This window comes from Triturus cristatus, chromosome 8 (genome assembly GCF_964204655.1).
Source record: "Triturus cristatus chromosome 8, aTriCri1.1, whole genome shotgun sequence".
Lineage (NCBI taxonomy): Eukaryota > Metazoa > Chordata > Amphibia > Caudata > Salamandridae > Triturus > Triturus cristatus.
The window spans coordinates 1,108,530,542-1,108,550,006 of NC_140591.1; the positions used below are offsets into that span (position 1 = coordinate 1,108,530,542).

The following is a 19,465-nucleotide window of genomic DNA, read 5'->3' on the forward strand; positions in this document are numbered from 1 at the left end:
GCACCTGTGGTGTTTTTCTTCTGCCGCAGCTCCTCGCCGGACCCGCTCCGCGGGTCCCGCTTCGCGGTGTGGAGAGAGGCGCCTTGAGCATAGAGGGGCTCTGATCTTGGACACCGGACTCTGGGCTTTGGCAGGCAAGTACAGGGCTGCGAGCGGACCCGCAGGGACTCCAACTCCCAGGAGCCCCTGCGTGAGGTCAACCCACAACACCTGGGTCGCTCTCCCTGACTGCCACGCCCCCGCCCTAGCACTTGAAAGCAGCCCCCTTCCTGATCGACGTGGGATACCTTGTTTGCCTGGACTTCGCCGTGGGCTGTTCCCTGCACCTGTGGTGTTTTTCTTCTGCCGCAGCTCCTCGCCGGACCCGCTCCGCGGGTCCCGCTTCGCGGTGTGGAGAGAGGCGCCTTGAGCATAGAGGGGCTCTGATCTTGGACACCGGACTCTGGGCTTTGGCAGGCAAGTACAGGGCTGCGAGCGGACCCGCAGGGACTCCAACTCCCAGGAGCCCCTGCGTGAGGTCAACCCACAACACCTGGGTCGCTCTCCCTGACTGCCACGCCCCCGCCCTAGCACTTGAAAGCAGCCCCCTTCCTGATCGACGTGGGATATCTTGTTTGCCTGGACTTCGCCGTGGGCTGTTCCCTGCACCTGTGGTGTTTTTCTTCTGCCGCAGCTCCTCGCCGGACCCGCTCCGCGGGTCCCGCTTCGCGGTGTGGAGAGAGGCGCCTTGAGCATAGAGGGGCTCTGATCTTGGACACCGGACTCTGGGCTTTGGCAGGCAAGTACAGGGCTGCGAGCGGACCCGCAGGGACTCCAACTCCCAGGAGCCCCTGCGTGAGGTCAACCCACAACACCTGGGTCGCTCTCCCTGACTGCCACGCCCCCGCCCTAGCACTTGAAAGCAGCCCCCTTCCTGATCGACGTGGGATACCTTGTTTGCCTGGACTTCGCCGTGGGCTGTTCCCTGCACCTGTGGTGTTTTTCTTCTGCCGCAGCTCCTCGCCGGACCCGCTCCGCGGGTCCCGCTTCGCGGTGTGGAGAGAGGCGCCTTGAGCATAGAGGGGCTCTGATCTTGGACACCGGACTCTGGGCTTTGGCAGGCAAGTACAGGGCTGCGAGCGGACCCGCAGGGACTCCAACTCCCAGGAGCCCCTGCGTGAGGTCAACCCACAACACCTGGGTCGCTCTCCCTGACTGCCACGCCCCCCGCCCCACCTCCTTCTCTTTTATTTTTGCACTAGGATCCCGCTGCGCGGGAGCGCGCGGGAGGGCGCCGGGAGAAGCCCGGGACAAGGGCGGGGCCGTCTGTGGCCGTCATAGGCCGGAGTAGGCCGGGCTGGGCCTCCCTCTTGGTTCTGCCGTTTGCCATCAAGTCCCTAGCACTACAAGCTGATAAATTGCCACATAGCTATCATCACACTCTAAGATACCATGCCGTCCCCGGTAAAGGAAAGTACCCCCATAAGGCAGGCAGGAACAAAAAATATGACCTTAGAGAATTACTTTCCTCGGGCGGGGGGAGATGGGGACAAGGAGAACACATTAAGCCGGCTCAGAGCTGAGCGGAGACGCTCTATAGATAATTTGAAAGGTAGACCTCTAGGAGACTATCCTCCCACACCTAGCGAAGACTTGACACTAAATGAAGATGTTCCGATCCTGCTTAGGGATGTTACAAAAACGCCCCCAGTGGTACTTATGAGCTCAACCCCAGTGAGTAGCACAAGCCCAAGTAGGGGGACGATTGACTTAATTTCTCAACCGCCCCCAGCATCAAAGTCTAGGAAAGCCAAACCTAAAATAGCTGTAGCACAAGGGGTTTTTGGGCCCCCACCAAACAAACGTAGGAGGAAGTCGAGGGGTGCCCAGGCTAAAAACAAACCAAAGATCCCTCATTCTGATTTTGGGAAGTCATCCAAACCCTCCATATCAACTGTGACAACGGTGGCTGACTTACATTCTAAACCCGCTGCACAGGATGGTGTGGCTCCCGTCCTGACTAAAGAGACGGCTAGCGACATTGTTAATGCCCCCCTCTCTGTTGCTCCGCTGGGTAATTTGGAATTCCTGCTTAGGTCACTTTTGTTACCAATTAGTGAAAGCATCAAAAAAGTGGAAATCAGACTAACCATTCTTGAGGCTACACTAAGCAGTATGAAAAATCCGGCCAATTCTCATGAGAGGGCTCCTAAACCTATTGCCACCCCAACAGCTCCAAAAAGTGTTATGCATCTTGCTCCCTCACAGGTTGCAACTGCGGCCGCCCCACCACAAACCCAGAGGAATAACCCTGCCCCAAATAAGCCACCTAACCCCATAGGACCTATACCCCCTGCAAATGCTGTTCCCCCGGTACAGCCCCCAGATAGTGTTGCACCTACTCCACTAATGAAGCTTCCCCCCAGGCCACGTAGACCCAATTTACCACCAGAGGCGAATGACTTTACAGTAGTCATGGCGGGCGTCCCACCACTAGAGGCAGGTGAAGCCGAGGATTTCTGTGCTCTGAAAAGTAGGGTGATTAAGTGGCTAAATTTGAATAGACCCTTACCCGTACACTTAAGCAATGAGATCATAATGGTCAGAAGGGTGCCTTGGATAGGGAGAACACGCAAATCCATCATAGGGGATTGCATATTGGTGAGCTTCAGGGATGCTGGAACAGTTGCTCACATATGCCAGGAAAAGAATAGATCACAGGTAACAACAATTCAAACACTTCATGTGTCTTTCTTCTTTCCCCCCACCCCAGCCCCTGTACACGTGACCCGTTCATATGACAACTGGGAAAGGGTGGGTCGAAGGGGTGTTCATCACGAGTTCAATCCCAGGCCATTATTTAGCCGCCCAGAGCTACCCTTCCACACATTCAATCGGTTCCACTGCCTGGATGGTCTTGAGGGGGTAGATTGACAAAGAGATAATGGTATATGGGGTATAGGGGGTAGAGGGGTTCCAAATGCTGAGTGGGAGAAGCACAGCCCCGAGGCAAAACAAAAGTCATCAAGTTGCGCCCGGAGTTATGTGCTGGATGAACCTAGGGTTGTAGATATTGCATGTATAGGTGACGCACAGGGACCGGAATTGGGAAAACAAGTGCGAGAATCACCTGGTGGGTCACAGGGAGGAGGGGTCCAGGGGGGTGAGGCACTAAAAATCATCTCATGGAATATAGCTGGCCTGGCTGGGAAATTTAATAACAAAGAGTGGCTTGACTATATCAGAAAATTCCATGTAATTTGTCTGCAGGAGACCTGGGCCCAGGAGAATAATTTCCATCTGCAAGGGTATAAGTGTTTTTTTGTTCCTGCTCAAAAATCAAGATCAGGGAGAGCCATGGGAGGTTTAGCTATTTATATAGATCTGAGCCTTCCGGGAAGTTACACTTGCCTTGATTGGAATTCCCACAGGATTCAGGCAGTCAGGTTCACTGGGAAAGGTCTTAGATTTGTTGCAGTAAACCTTTATAACAACGAGATAGCGGGATCTAACATCTCTCTTGTTACTGAATTAGATAATAGGTTGGGCCAGGTCATAACAGGCCAAAAAAATGGGCAGCCACATGGGTTGGTGGTTATGGGAGATTATAATTGCCACTTGTGCCCGGTACTGGTCCAAATAAGCACAGATTGGTCCCGATGCCCTATGGAGAAGGGACCGCATTTCTCTCATACGCCGTTGGGCTCAGCTTTCAGAATCTTACGGTTTAAATATGACCTTGAACACACCATTAATATGGTAGGGATGCAGGAGGATGGCACACTCCCCCCCACATTTAAGGGTAGAGGATGCTCTTCCTTCATAGATTACATTCTGGTCTCAAGGTCCTTAATTAATAAGACAACTAGTGTAGGGATCGAATGGAGTGGCTTTAGTGACCATAACCCTCTTGTTTTGGAGCTGCAGTATATGGTGGGTCTAAGTATTAGAGTTCAACGCACCTTCACTGAGAGAGCAACAGACCAAGGCAGGAGACTAAAATGGGCTAAAATAGACGGGGAAAAGTTCTACAAGGGCCTGGTGGACGCAGGCATACTTGCTATTAATGATTGTTTGGACACAGAAGTCCGCGGACCGAGGATAATGGAAGCTTTCGACCAGATCGCTAATCTGGTCGATGGTTTGCTAAAGACTAGTGTCCCATTTAAGAACCACGGGAATCCCCGATGGTTCGACAAAGACTGCTCTAAAGCTTTGAGGGAGCTGAAAAGCTGCCTTAAAACTAAACCAAGGGTCCCCCACAAAGTTAAGGTGTGCAGAGAAATTTATAAAAAGGAAATTAAGAGGAGGAAACTTGCCTTGCAGGCGGAAGCATGGGCAGATTTACGAGAAGCGGGGGAAAGAAAGGACCTAGCAGGCTTTTGGAAAATAATTAATAACCCAACTTTCCAGGAAAAAGATACCCCGGATATAGGGGCCAATATTCTCCCAGAGCAGTGGGTCAACCACTATAGGGGCCTGTACAATCATGAGCCTGGTTCTACTGTAGACCTACCGGCCATTCCAACTGAGGCTCCACTGGTAGAATTCTCCATTAAGGAGATCATTGCAGGGATTGAGGGCCTGACCAAAAATAAAGCTCCGGGGCCTGATGGAATCCCCCCTGATCTTTTTTTTGAGTAACATCGAACTCTGGGCTCCCCTAATGACAAGGGTTATTAATACTGCTATCATCTGTGGCCTGCCCCCGTCTTGGTCCACGGCAGTAATTGTGCCGATTTTCAAAAAGGGCAACAGGGATGACCCAAAGTGCTACCGCCCGATCTCCCTGATTGATGTGTCAGCAAAACTTTTGGGGAGGGCAATTCTTAATAGACTGTCCGAGTGGACCGAGGAAAAAAACATCTTCTCGGACACTCAATACGGATTTAGGGCAGGGAGGTCCACTAGTGACCAGTGCCTGAACCTTTATTTGCTGACTGCCAAGTATACCATGGCTAGTGATGAATCCATTTACATGGGTTTCATGGATCTGGCAGCAGCATTCGATCACGTCAATAGGGAAAAATTGTGGGGCATGATGCTTAGTATGGGGATAGAGAGTGGTCTAATTAATATATTGAGGGAACTGCACAGTGACCCCAACGCCAAAGTCCGCTTTAATAGGGAGGGGGGGCTGACTAGTTCTTTTCCCTGTAAGAGTGGAGTCCGACAAGGCTGCATTCTTGCTCCCTTTTTGTTTTCCCTTTATATTAATAATTTGGAGCAGTTTCTGTTGGGTCTGAAGGCAGATTGCCCAAGGGTTGGGTCGCGTCATATTCCTGTTCTGCTTTATGCAGATGACGCGGTACTGATCGCACGGACACCAAGGAGCCTACAAATCCTGATTGATGGTTTTGTTAGGTTCATGAGTGCCCTGGACCTTTCTGTAAATCTGAGTAAATCCTATGTGCTCCTGGCGGGGAAAAAAACCACCTCTAAATTTACACACAAAATAGGGAGCCACATTGTGGAAGAGGTCAAAACGTTTCCATACCTTGGTGTAACATTCGATGGTGCCCTGCGGTTTGATACCCTGGTGGAGGAACGTTGTGGTAAAATGATTGCATCTAACGGGGCAATTGCTAGCTATGGCAGGAGGCTAGGAAGATGGTCCCCGGAACAGGTGATAAATCTGTACAGCTCAGTATCATGCTCCAAGGTAATTTACGGGGCAGAAGTATGGGGCTTTGTCAATACCACTAGTATCCAACGTGAAGAAAATAAATATCTGAAATCACTCTTGAGGGTACCACAAAGTACTGCTGGTTTGATTGCCCATAGGGAGCTAGGGAGACCATATATAGAAGATTTGATAAAATTGAGGCCTATTATCGCTTGGTTAAAAATCTGGTACAATCCTGATGCGACACTTAGTAGAGAAATCTTATCGGACTGCCTAAAAAGGGACAAGTGTATGCGCATCCCCTGGCTCCTTTATGTGAAGAATACCCTGGAGGAGCTATGTTTTGGGAACCTCTTTACTCATCCTGTAACTATTGTAGCCCAGAATAAACTGCATGTAGGGAGAATTTTTCTAGAGCGGAAAAACCTACGCAGAGATGAGGCTGAAGGGTGCAAAAAGACAGTGAGGGCCCATCACCTAGTGAAGAGCGTGGAAGGTATGGAGCCATACTTGTTCCTCATGTACAATGCACAAGATAGGTTCCTGATGTGCCGTTTCAGATTGAACCTTCTCCCATTTATGTTGGCATCACCAGCGGGGTTTGCTACATCAATAGAACAGAAGGGGCCCTGCGGCTGCGACAACAGGTCTCCGCAAGACTCCCTTCATTTTGTTCTACTCTGCCCCTTTTACTCAATGCCCAGACGCAGATACCTTGTAAATATTTTGAAAAATGCTAATTTGGTCCTCGCTAGGGAGGCACTTGTATTCTTACAGAAAGCTGAGGAACCCCTAACACTGTGTAGTATTATGAACTTTATCAAGGTAGCACTTCGTTTAAGGCTTACTAGAGGAGAAGACTGAAATGTTTTTACTTTAACTTTTAAGTGTTAAATATGGCTATATTGTTGTATTTATGTTTTGTTAATTCACTGTACAAAGAACCCTGAAATGTTTAATGACTTTTTAACATGTAAATATGAGTGTGCTTTTATGGTGTTTTTTAATCACCGAATAAAGATTCTTTGACTTGACTTGACTTGACTTGCTTTAGGAAGTATTCCTACCAAACGTTTGTTGATGAAGACTGATCAAACTTCAAAATAGACATCTCATTAATTAATTGTGTCAAAAAGGCTTAGTCATTCAAAGTATGGGTGCTCCGTGAGAAGCTGATTATTAGTCCTTTTTTTTTGCCAAAACGAAGTAAGTGTTAGTGTTAGACCTGGCTTTACAGCACATTTATCCACAGATGTTTTGCTTTGTGGCCTTCTGTTTCTGACCTGTTATGTTATGTTATGTTAAATGGGACTTTTATAGCGCAACGGCTACTCCAAAGGAGTGTCCCGGCGCTTTTGTGCTCCAGACCAAAGAAAGAGCTGGAAAACATAACAGTAGAAAGAGCAGGGGCCTAAAGAGGGGGCAGATTATCCAGTGAACAGCCAGGTTTTTAAGTCTTTTCTGAAGGCAAGCAGGTTAGCGGTGTTTCGCAAGGACACCGGTAAGGAATTCCATAGCTGCGGAGCAAGAAAGCTAAAGGACCGGCCGCCTAGCCGAGCCCTTTTGATGCGTGGCACCCGAGCCAAAGCCAAAGCTTCTGACCTGAGGGATCGTACAGGTCGATAGAAGTCCAGCCTCCTCTGAAGATATTTGGCACCATTGCCATGCAAGGCCTTATGGGCGAGAGTCATGGCCTTGAAAAGTATCCTCTTCCGCACCGGAAGCCAGTGAAGGGATACGAGGAGATTGGAGGCACTGGTGCGGCGGTGCAGGCCAAAAATTGCACGAGCAGCAGCGTTCTGAGTAACCTGCAAACGCTGGAGGAGGTATTCAGGCAGACCCAGATATAGGACATTTGCATAGTCCAATCTGGACCCTATGAGTGCCTGAACAGTGATCCTCCGATGTTCCTCCGAGAGAAGGGGAAAGAACTTGCGCAACATTCTGAGTATCCCAAAGCATGTTCCCGTAAGAGTGGAAACCTGGGATTTGAGCGAGAGCTCGTTGTCAATTTTAACCCCCAGGTTCTTAGCCCACTTAGAGGACTGAGTGGGAGGGAACATGTCAGCAGGCCACCAACCCTGCCAATCTGGTTCTGATGGGCATCCGAAGAATAGTATTTCGGATTTGTCCGAGTTGCATTTGAGGCTGTTGTGTGAAAACCAGCTAAAGACAGCCCCAAGGCACTCGCAGATCCTTTCTCCATCGAACTCTTCGCTCTTACGACAGGTGAATAGAAGCTGGGTGTCGTCAGCATAAGAGACGATCCGGGCCCCGTAGGACTCCGCCAGTGTCGCCAGAGGGGTCATAAGGATGTTAAATAGAGTGGGGCTCAGTACAGAGCCCTGAGGCACTCCGACTCCCAATGGCGGCATCTCGGCGGACCCGGGTGGGACCCAGACCGTCTGCCGGCGGTTGGCCAGAAAGGAACGAAACCAGTTGAGCACCGTCCCCCCTAGACCGATGTTATGAAGTCTAGTGAGGAGATCCTCGTGGGGGACGGTGTCAAACGCCGCCGACAGGTCTAACATGACTAACATCACCCTGCCTCCTGTGTCCAGCACCTCCTTCACGATCTCCGAGACTTCCAGGAGCGCCGTCTCGGTGCTTAAGTTGGAACGAAAGCCCGATTGGGATTCATGAAGTAACTCATTAGACTCCAGGAAGTTAGAAAGCACGCTGTGCACGTGTTTCTCCAGGATCTTGGTCAGTGCTGGAAGGAGCGAGATTGGCCTATAATTAGAAGGCGCCTCTGGATCAAGATTGGGCTTCTTGATCAGGGGGATGACCATGGCTTGCTTCCAGGCCTGGGGCAGAAAACCCTGACTCAGGGATAAATTGAGGATAGGATTAGCTATGGGATTAATGACATCTGCCATTTTCGCTAAGAATTTTGCTGGACACGGATCTAATGGTGAGCCTGATTTAAGGTTCCTCATCAAGGCTAAGGATGCGGCAACCGGAAGGGGAGGAAAGTCTAGCAAAGCTGGGCCAGGAGGAGACCGGAAGACTGTATCCGTCGGCATCGTAGATAAATCATCTAACGCTCTCGACGGGAAAGAATCCTGAATTAGCCTGATTTTGGTGGTGAAGAAATTGGCAATAGTGTTAGCCCAGGTCTCCACCGGGGCACCCTGAGTAGAGGTTGTCCGGGGGCTGGTAAATTCACGTACAATTGAAAAAATCTCCTTACAGGAGTTAGCTGCGTCTTCAATCCTTTTAGCGAAGTAACATTTCTTGCCCTGTAAGATAAGATCGTGGTAGGACTTCATCATGATTTTATAGCGTTGTTTGGCTTCAGGCTCATACTGGACTCTCCACGCCCACTCAGCAGCTTTACATTGCCTACGAGCGTGGGCTAAATCCTCCGTAAACCAGGGGGCAGAGACCCGCCGGGCAGCAGATCTGGGTGGCTGTGAGGGAGCGAGCTCATTTAGTCTGGCAAGAAGCCAGGATTGTAGGCTCTCCAGATCTTTCTCCAGGTCGCCAGTACAGGAAACAGGGTGATCTGCCAGGGCATGCGTTAGCATGTCTGGGGTCACCCGGTGGAATGCCCTATAGCTGCTGCCCTGCTGCCTCATGACACTGGCCGGAGAGGTCACAGTAGAAGGTATTTCAAAGTGGGCAAGATAATGATCAGACCAGACGACTGGCAGAAGAGTTACAGCCATGATAGGTGTGGTGGAAAACACCTGATCGAGTGTGTGGCCTTTGTTGTGGGTCGGACCAGAAAGATAGGGGGAAAGGCCTAGAGTGGATGCAATATCCAGCAATTTGATGGCGTCCTGGTCATTATGGTCGTCCATATGGAAATTAAAATCTCCCGCCAGTAGGCACAGCTCCGATCTAAGAACAAGGATCGACATGGCCTGCTGGAGATCATCAAGAAAGGATCCCACTGGGCCCGGAGGTCTGTAAACAATCAGACCCTTCAGCGCTTGTTGCGGCGATAGGGAGATGGTAAAGGCTAAAGAGTCCGCCCCTGCGATGGTGTGAGTATGCGTGACCGTGCACGGAAAAGATTTTTTAACAACCAAGGCAACTCCTCCTCCCCTACCCTTGTCTCTGTCCTGTCGATGGATGGTATAGTCCGTGGGGATGGCTGCCACAATGTCCGGGTGGGAGGAATCATTCAGCCATGTTTCAGTAAGCATCAGACAGGTAGGACTGGTCGTTGAGAGGAGATCAAAAATCTCTTGAGTGTGTCGGTGCAACGATCTCGTATTGAGGAGTAAACAAAGGTGTTTTGTGCTACACTCCTTAGCAGGGATAGGGGAAGGGAAGGAGCGAACAGGGTGCCAATGGCAAGCAGGGCACGTATGTTTACCCTTATATCGGCCAGGAAAGACCGTGTAACACGACGCATTCCAGTTACGCAAAGAGTATAGCTCCTGAGCGGAGTAGGAGAGCATAGGGGCCAGAGGTACCAGCCACGCCAGACGCTTCCGGGACGCTGACGGGCGCAGACGGGCAGGACTCTAGCACGACTTCGGCGCAGGTCCGGCGCATCCGCGGTCGCGTCCGCTGCGCGGAGCCGTAAGTGCCTGTTTTTATAGTCCTTGTCTATGGCCTCCCCAACCCAGCCCAAACGAAGATGGCCGCCAAAACCGGCGTCCAGCCCTCGGCATCAACACTCAGCCGAGGGTGGGACCGGAGCTGCAGGGAGGGGGGAAAAAAGAGTTTTTAAGCGCTGCTGAGCGCTGGGGGGTCTCTACACACTGCTGCAGGCTAAAAAATACAATTAGCAAGCACAGGTGAAAAAACGAGTAAAATCACGAAAATTAGTTTAAAATTGAAAGAAAAGCAGGAGACCTCCCGGCTTCCGCCTCAGGAGGGGAAAGGTGTGTGCAGAGTCTGATATTACCGCTTTCCAAGTCTCAGGTGCCTTTTATAGTCCTTGTCTATGGCCTCCCCAACCCAGCCCAAACGAAGATGGCCGCCAAAACCGGCGTCCAGCCCTCGGCATCAACACTCAGCCGAGGGTGGGACCGGAGCTGCAGGGAGGGGGGAAAAAAGAGTTTTTAAGCGCTGCTGAGCGCTGGGGGGTCTCTACACACTGCTGCAGGCTAAAAAATACAATTAGCAAGCACAGGTGAAAAAACGAGTAAAATCACGAAAATTAGTTTAAAATTGAAAGAAAAGCAGGAGACCTCCCGGCTTCCGCCTCAGGAGGGGAAAGGTGTGTGCAGAGTCAGAGCCTGTTTTTGTTGGTTTTATGACTCTGGGCACATTACCACCGCTGATCTGTGCTAAAGTGCATATGATCTCCCTGTACATTGTCTGTATGGATTGGTGTTTCCATGATTGGTATATTTTATTTACTAGTCAGTCCCTAGTACAATGCACTGTGTGCCCAGGGCCTGTAAATCAAATTCTGCTAGTGGTCCTGCAGCACTGGTTGTGCCACCCACATAAGCAGACTGTAAATGTAACTCAGGCCTGCCATTGCAGTGTTTGTGTGCGGTCTAATACTGCCATGTCAACTTGGCAAGTGCACCCACTTGCCAGGCCCTAACCTTCCCTTTTCTTACATGTTAGTCACCCCTAAGGTAGGACCAAAGTACCCTTGTGGGCACGGTGCAGTGTATGTGAAAGATAGGACATGTACTGGTGTGTGTGGCATGTCCTGATAGTGAAATACTGCCAATTTCATTTTTCACTATTGCAAGGCTAAATGTTCCCATAGGATAGAATGGGAAGTTTGCTTTTAACATCTTATAAGCCTTACTACCCCTGGGAACAAGGAAGGAAAATAAAGTTTAGTATGCCTGAGCTCAGAATGTTAAAATGCATCTTTTATTGAGGGTGATTTTTACATTCTGTGTTTAAAAATATCACTTTTAGAAAGTAGGTATTTTCTTGCTTAGCCATCCAGTGTGCCTCTGCCATCCAGTGTGCCTCTGCTAGGATGTGTATTGACTGTCTGGTTTTGGAGTGACAGGAGCTGGGGATTTTCAGTGGCTCCAGAGAGTCTGGATGAGTCAGCGCTAGGCTGAATAGGCCTGATTTGCATTTGGAGTGGTAGGAGGAGTAGCACCTGCACCTGAATAGAGCTGTGCCCGCCTTCCACAATGATGGCTCCTCCCTCCTGTGGTGTGTCTGGAGCCAGTGCTTACACTGACAATGGAGGTTGTTGTGCACTTGCAAACTGACCACCAGAACTGGTTTGGACTGGGCTCAGAGCCCTGGGCCAGGAGAGAACAAAGATAATTTCTGTATAAAAAGAGGGACCCAGACCCCAGACTTTAAGATCACTGCTGAACTAAGGAACCTGCCAGGAAGAAGGACGGTGAAAGCTGGAGGAGGAGTACTGCCCCTGTGCGGTGTGCTGTTGGGGTTGGCCTGCAGTGGTTGCTTCTGTCTTGGGTAGGGAAAAGACTGGACTGTGCTTTAATCATCCTGCTGTTAAGAGTTTTCTACAAGGGCTTGAAGTAGAACTTGCCTCCTGTTGGAAGTCTCAGGGATAGAAAAGAATTCAAAAATCACTTCTGCGAATCAAGCGGAACCTTTACCTAGGAGAAGAGCTGGAGAAACTGAGGAGGAATACTGCCCCTGTGCTGTTTGCTGTCTGGGGTTGGCATGCAGGGGCTACTTTCTGCCAAGGAAAGGGAAAAGGACGTTGGTGTTTGCAGTGTTTCCCTGCTTGAGTAAGGGCTTGAAGAAGAGCTTGCCGCCTGTTCTGAAGTCTCAGGGACACAAAGACTTCACCACCAGCTCCCCTAAGCTTCCTTGCTGGGAGTTCTGACCTGCTAAGAGGTGCCTGATGTTTTGGACCACTGGAGGCTGTTTGCTGCTGGGTGCAGGAAAAGCAACGCAACAACGAGAAGGGTGAGGCATCTACCCCCGTTTCGATGCATCGCCGAAGAAATCGTCGCAGCGCCGGCCTGTGGCTCGAGAAATCGCTGAATGCGGCATTGAGTGCACCGATCTCCGAAGTCCAAGATCACCGCACCGATTCCGACCCAAGCCTTGCTGTGCGGCTACAAGAACCCAAGCTCATCCTGGATCGTCGCATTGTGGCGCCAAGTCTGTCGCATCATTGGGGAACACAGTAAGAAACTGACGCATCACCTCCCCAGACAGTAAGAACCCGACGCGTCACCTCCCCTGCGCAGCAGTATGGAACCAACGCATCACCTCCCCCGGAGCAAGGAGCCAACACATCACCTTCTTGAGTGTAAGGAACTGATGCATCACCTTCCCTGCAACCCTTTTTATGTGCACGATACATTCAAGGTATTTTGTGTGAAATGTGTCCCATCTGCAATTTGTTTTGAACTGAACTATTTCCACCATTTGAAAGTCATATTGTTATTACTGAATTGTGGATTTTTGTTGTTTTGGTCTTGTTAGGTTTAGATAAAGAATACTTATTTTTCTAATCTGGTGCGGTGTCCCTTTGTAGTGTTTTCACTGTATTACAGTACGTGTTCACAAATGCTTTACAGACTGCCTCTGAGATAAGCCTGTCTGCTTGTGCAAAGCTACCAAAGGGGTGAGCAGGGGTTATTTTAGAAGTGTATCCCCCTTACCCTGACTAGAAGCAAGGGTCCCTATTTGGACAAAGGTACCTACCTCTACCAACTAGAGACCCCTATTTTTAACATTGGTGGTCAGCGGTAAGGATCTGGACTTGCATTTGTGTCTTACACACAGTGATTGGTGTACACTACTAGTAGAGTGCAGACCATCATGCAACCATATACTATTTTTCCATGTTTCCCTTTGGAATTTGGTTGTAGGAACTCTGGTTAGTTGTGGCACCTGTTGGGCCTTGTCAAAATGGAAGTCTATTTTTAGCACCTGCTCAGCTACAAGATGAGGGAACTAAAAGTATTTTGCAAGGAGAGAGGGCTACCTGTGAAGAGGAGATCCACAAGAACGGATCTTGAGGCAGCTCTGTATAGCTTTGAGGTGCTACGCTGGGAAGCAACACTAGCAGATGCCTGAGGATGAATCTGAGGGGGAGGATCCCCAGCCAGAATACCAAGAGGTCAATGGCCCTGAGGAAGAAACATTTTGGGAAAGATTGGCTCATGAAGAGAGGAATTGGATTTGTGCTCGTGATCAGATACTGAGGTAGCTAGACCAGGAGTACGAGTAGATAGAGCAAACCTTAGCTGAAAAAGGAATGTGTGTAGCTCAGGAAGTGAGCTTGCCTAGACTGGAGGTGGAGTCCAGCTCAGATGGTGGCAGCAAAAAGGTGTTATCTAGTGCTGAGGAAGAAGTACACACACCCAGAGATATGGCGTCTGACTTGAAGGAGGGGTTAACATACACCAGGGGGTTCAGGTTTTGAGGTGGCTCCAGTGGTGCGCAGTTTCCCTTAGGTGGATTGGGGAACTGGCACAGGGGATCATATTCCTTGTGGTAGGCGAAACACTCTACTGACTCTAGATGAGAGGTGCAGGGAGTGGGGTTCCACCATGTAGAAGTCCTGTATGTGAGTGTGGAGACCTCCAGAAGAGTGACAGAGACAGTCAGACATTGTCTTGCCAGATTCAGGAGTGATGTGGGGTACTTGGGCGAGGCACTGGATGGAGAGGCACAGCGTAGCTTGGTTTACTCCTGTGTGGGGTTTTGTGATTCAATTGGTGGAGAGCATATTTTAAGTCCCTGTTTTCCAGAGCTATGCCAACACCTGGTAGAGTGTGAGTTCTCTGACCCCAGGGAGCTCACACTGGAGGCAGACCTTTTGGTGGATTCCAGAGGGTCTGAAGAAGCATCTGTGGGTGATTCTGAACGAGGTGGCTCAGGTATTCCCCAACCAAGTGAGGTAGGGGAAGGTTGTGGTGGCCCAGATAGGTCTCAGAGTAATGGGAGGGGTGTAGGGTCCCATGCCCGGTCTCAGAGGAGAAGGAGTGGGAGTGGGCTGTGTCCCAAGGTGCCGAAACCCAGTCTCAAGGCCTGGTTGGTTCCATAAGGGAACAACAGGAGGGGGGCCTGGTCTGTACCGGGAGGCCATCCCCTGAGGGGGACCCCAAGGTGTCAGGTGAGCTGGGGAGACTGCTGTAACCAGCATTCCACCAGCTTTGGTGTCTGGCAGCACCTCTCGAGAAGGGAGAGGGCATGAGTCTAGAGAGAGGGGTGAAGGGGGGATGCAGTCCCCAGTGGAAGGACCAGTGGGTCTGGGGTTGCCAGCTCTGAGGTCAGAGCCCTCCAGGACTGACCCTGGTGAGGCCACTTCTGGCCTGGGGGGTCTTCATGCTCTGTCAGGTGAACAGCAGGCTGCAGACCTGCGCCAGGCAGACTCTTACACAACTCCAGAAGAGTGCGTTTCTCTTGAGGGGGGTTTGGTGTATTACCCCAGAAGTCCTTGGTTGCCAGGCACAGGTCCTGCCTAAGGGTACAGATCCTGGGTTGGAGGGCCAGGTTCAGGGTGCCCCCTTTGACCTGAAGGAAGGGGTGACTACTAACAGTGCCCCTACCGGTTTGTCTTCTGGGGGCACAGCTGCAGGAGGGAGGGTGCAGGGTCCTAGTAAGGGGGGCGGGGAGAGGGCAGCATTACCCCTGACCTCTGCCCAGTCTAAGGGTACAGACCCTAGGCTGGGATCCCAGTTGCAGGATAGAACCCCTGAACTGGTGGGCGAATTGTGCAGGACACCTGCCACAGATCCCCTGACAATTCTGGAAGGGGGTACCGCTCCAGGTGGGAGGGTGCAGAGCCCCGAGGAGGAGGATTGGGTGTGGAAAAGCCCACTCCAGTCTCCTGTCCAGCCGCCGGGTACAGGCCCGGGCTGGTGGGTCAGTGTCAGGATTCCATACCTGACCTGACAGGAAGTAGAGCCCCCCCTCTCTGATGCCACAGAGGTTCGAGAGCCGAGAGAGGCATAAGGCCTGGGTCTCATCACTGACAACTGTCAGTAGCCACTTTGGCTGGTTGTCCTGGTGGACAGAGTGGCCCCGGGGGAGGGGCGGAGACAGGAGTCACACCCCAGGGGTGGATTGGGCCACACCACTGTGTTGCCCATGTGGGTACTGTCTGCCTGTTGGGACACACCTGTGAGCAAGCTAAGGTTAGGTGCTGCATAGATGGTGGCCACAGGTGAGGAGAAGGGTTACCCATGGGTTACCTTAGTGGGCCCTAAGAGTGAAGACAGAGGGACCCAACTGGGTTCAGAAAGGCGTAAAACCAGAACATGCCCCCGATGTTGTTGGCCAGGTCTTGGTTCTATCGCCTCAACCAGGGAAGCCCATCAAGCGATTGATTAGTCTACTCTAGCTTTAGGCTGGAAGGGGGTTGTGTTAGACCTTTTACAGCAGGTTTATTCCCAGATTTTTTGCTTTGTGGCCTTCTGCAGCTTGCAATTCACAAAGCGGAACGGCAGCAGTGAAAAGCGGCGGGGTTTATGAGCAAGCAGGGATCAGGTGCCGGGAGCTGAACGCTGAAAGATTTGGAGGCAATGACATAAGGTGAGGGGGCACCATACCAATCCCTCAGAAAAACATCAATAACCCCCAGTAGTTTTGGGGGAATTCTGGCAGCCTTGTCGGTCTGCTCCAAGTCTAAAGGTGAATATTAGAGCACCTGGAAAGTGGGGTCTTTCAAAGGCAGAGAAGGGGAAAGGGAATAGAAAGTGCAAGCGCAGCTGCCTTTAGTACAGCCGGCCGCAGCGAGAGTGGCCCTAGGCAGAATCGTGGAGGCGGCCTGATTAGATCAGGGGCAGCCTGCGACTCTGCCTTGTGCGCCCCGCTTGCCTCAACACTGCTCAAACCCTCCCTGTCTCCTCCCGTATCCCCGCCGGGTCCAATTCGCTGGGACCAATTGGCCAACCTGAGCCTCCGCACCAATAAAAACCAAAAAGGGTACTTTCTTGTGCAAGAGTAGCCAAAGATTGGCAAACAAAAAATGGGCAAAACTCATCCAAGGTGCGCAGGAAAAGAAGGAGCAGCAAAAGGCCTAGACATCAAAACTTCACATTTTACCAGCTTAACAGCTTAAAGAGCGAAGCTCAAACCAGCACTCCTCCAATTCAAGATCAGTATCAACACCAATACCAGCAATAATAACTAGACTACACTCATTACCACCCATGACTAGTGCCTATGAATAATACACGTATATTCACCAGTCAGACAGAATCCAGATTACAACCCAATGAGACCAACGCCTCAGGCAGGACAGCCAGGGCAGCTCGCGCCAGTCCAAATAGGAACTCGACACAGCCATAGCCAAACGAGGCAGCAGAAATCAAGAGGGCGGGCCAAACACTGGGCATGTAGGGTAAGGCTAAAGGCTTCAGCATTCCATACCAACTGGAAATTCTCACACAAGATATTTGCGGCACGCAGGAATTGGACAACCATCAAGATCGCCTCTGAAAAAATGAAGTGCACAGGATCTGCAATAAAGAGTAAAGCAGCAACGGGGAACAGTAAGAGGACTGAAGAACTCGCAAGAAGTGGGCAATCCCTCAATAGGGAGTCTCCCGATCCATCAATATTTCACAAGGCTGAAGTTAGAATCCAAAGTTGACCGTACAGGGTGCACGGAGGCGCAGGGGATCACTATCAGCCCTGGCCAGGAGGCAGCAACCCTGGGAGAAGACCACCCCCTTATCTCAAATTAAACAGTCCAGGACAGCCCGGGAGAATCAATAAATACAGAGATGGCGAGACTTGCAGAGACAGTAGAAACAGTAATGATACCTTAAACACTGCCAGCAAATACAACAAGCATTGGCATAGCCAATAGGTCTCGCTTTTGGGACCTTATAAGTATTTAGTTATGCAGCACAATATCCTTGGTGCAACAACATCAACTGGTGCATGGCTAAACACTTATAAGGTCCCAAAGGCGAGACCTATTGGCTATGCCAATGCTTGTTATCACTAGTGTGATGTAATAGTTCCGTCTTATCTGCTGAAAATGCACCAATTGAAACTTCCAGTGCTTTGTGGTAGGTCACAGATGCTACTTCGGGTGGCCTCAGAGTGGTCTCGCAGATAATGTGGAGTTGCAAGAGGAATTCGTAGTTGTTCAAAGTTGGTCAGGATGTGGTTGAACTTCTTCAGGCTTTAATATACAGCTGAATATAGCCTGGCTTTGAGGGGTGTCCGTGTGGAGTTGGGGATAAGGCTGAGCGGAGGACAGCTTCCAGGAAGGTGAGAGAAGTAATTGAACTTAAGTTCTGAAATCAGTTTTGGGTCACATTAGGTAGTCACAAGCACCATGGTACCAGTGTCAGCAGAAAGTTTGATCCTACTGTCTAGAAACGAGTTGCAACATACTTTTGGCTTTGACTAGTGTCAGTTGTGAGGATTATTTAATAATAGGGGAGAATACTAAGCGATGTGGGGTTAAGGGCTTATTAAGCAGCGATAATATCATGAGAAGTACAAAATATTATGAAAACACATTCCCTTCCAATGGAGAAGAAACCCCCGAGAGGGGACAGTGATGGTCACAGCGTGAACGTACTGCGCTTCCCAGTCGGACCACCAGAGAGCACTACAGGCCTTCGCCAATCCCATGCTTACCTTTCGCCTTCTGCATCTCAGTCAGTGAAGCGAATCGGGCCTTCCTGTATGATCGGTGGTGTGTACTGCTAGGCTCGGGACTTTGCAAAGGCCAAGTGAGTTTAAAAAAAAAAAAATGGCCGGAAGAGTCAGTCAGGGTCAGATGGGTGGAAGGTCACTGTCACGTGATGCGTTTTCAAGTCCAGTTACTACTAGATAACCATACGCACAAAATAATTGGCCACTCGGTGACTGTGCAGTACTGACCCTAGGCACAGCCCCCTCCCTGCACAGTGTTGCAATTGTGCTGCCTCATCTCTGGTGAGGGATCGCCCAAGGTCACTACCAACCTTAGTTTACCTCCTGAAACTGCTGTTGCAACAGTTCCTGCGAGGCTGCCAAATCCAGTCACCGAGAGCCACAGAGCACACCCTGTCCACAGCTTTCCAGAAGGGCTGCCAGAGCGTGGAAGAGCTGGAGACTTACTGCGCGATATCTGGGCACTGCCCCAGCATGGACTTCTGAAAGGATGGGGGCGTGGGGATCTCCACACGGGGCTGCGGAACATTTAGAGAAGGGGATGCGAGACTAGGTAAAGAAGGCAGCGCCTCTGGCGAGAACAAGCTGCTGAAAGTTCAAGAAGGGACCTCAGAAGTGACGGGGCAGCATACATCTGGAAACTGCTAAGAGGATTGCCCAGTGGTCAAATGAACTGCGTAAAGAACAGAATGGATCAAGGGAGATAAGGGAGCATGAAAACTGAGACTCGGTCATAAACTTATAATGGGGAAAAATGAAACCACGGGGTGCAGAATTCAAAATGCCCCTTGCTACAATGCCATCCATGCCTGGCTTAAAGTATGTATGTGTCGCATGACAAATTTAGAAGCACCGTGCAAAAGGACTGTAAGAGGAGTAGGGAGGAAATGTGGGAACTGCTAAGAGGGAAAAAGGGGCCATTTGAAGGGAAAGAGGAAAACATGGATTTACAAGCATGAGCGGCCGAAGGCAGCATAAATGTGGGAAAAGCACGAACTAATGAAGGGAGATGGAAAGGGACAAAGACTTATGTTGGAAAAAAAGAAAGACAAGCATTGGCCGCACTGCCGTGAAAGTAAAGCGGCTGCGCGGCCGTCACAGTTAAAGTGATCGCAAACTGTAAGGGTGCCCGCGAGCGATGTACTTAATGAGCCATGACGAGAGAGGAAAGCCAGATGGCGCCTCTGCTCGTAACTGTGCGTGTAACCGCACGCTCTAGGCCACACAAAAAGCTGTGGTCTGATTTTTAATGACCACTCACTAAATGTCTCGCCAGAGTAGTGCATGCGCTGGCTCATGCGAGACCTAAAAATCATAATAAAAATCATAACATGGCAGAACACTGGTTAGAACAAACCGGGA

The 19,465-nt window shown here is 50.5% G+C and overlaps 1 protein-coding gene across 5 annotated transcripts in view; it reads right to left on the reverse strand.

Annotated features, from left to right (window-relative positions):
- The window catches only part of BEND2 (BEN domain containing 2), a 354,255-nt gene that overhangs the window by 88,065 nt on the left and 246,725 nt on the right, over positions 1 to 19,465 (reverse strand). The window lies entirely within an intron of this gene.